Below are 624 nucleotides of genomic sequence, written 5' to 3'. Positions count from 1 at the left end.
ATAAAAATTCAAATATTCAAATAATGCCATATATAAACATCCAAACATCAATTCCACTTATCAGATAATTCACCAAAATTCACATAAACAATTCCAAATAATTATAATAATAATATCTGAAAATATGGGATATTACACTGATGATGCTATCAAGCTGCGACTCTTCCCATTCTCTCTGAGGGATAAAGCAAAGTGCTGGTCACATTCTCTACCACCAGGGTCTATCACCAAATAGGAGGATCTTGCTCAAAAGTTCCTCACTAAATTCTTTCCAATGGCAAAGACTGCTGCAATCAGGAATGCTCTTACTCAGTTTGCACAGCAAACTAGAGAATCTCTGTGTGAGGCTTAAGATCGATATAAAGAGATGCTACGGAAGTGTCCACACCATGGCATGTCTGATTGGATGATTATAAACTGTTTCTACAATGTTTTAGGCGCACGGTAGAGACCTATGCTCGATACAGCATCTGGTGAAGCCTTGTGAGCCAAAATCTATACTGAAGCTTATGAGTTGATTGAGCTAATGGCATCTAATGAATACCGGAATCCTACGCAAAGAATGTTGCAAGGCAAGCTAGCAGGAATTTTGGAAGTGGATACAACTTCTGTTATAGCTGCTCA

The 624-nt window shown here is 38.1% G+C and overlaps 1 non-coding gene across 1 annotated transcript; it reads right to left on the bottom strand.

Annotated features, from left to right (window-relative positions):
- Window positions 1–289: 289 nt before the first annotated feature.
- Window positions 290–396, bottom strand: LOC141709133 (small nucleolar RNA R71). The gene has a single exon (XR_012569725.1). It is a non-coding gene; the product is annotated as a small nucleolar RNA R71 (small nucleolar RNA).
- Between the last annotated feature and the right edge of the window lie 228 nt (window positions 397–624).

The sequence above is a fragment of the Apium graveolens genome, chromosome 2, assembly GCF_009905375.1.
Source record: "Apium graveolens cultivar Ventura chromosome 2, ASM990537v1, whole genome shotgun sequence".
NCBI classification, from domain to species: Eukaryota; Viridiplantae; Streptophyta; class Magnoliopsida; order Apiales; family Apiaceae; genus Apium; species Apium graveolens.
This window is presented reverse-complemented; position numbering and strand designations above follow the sequence as displayed.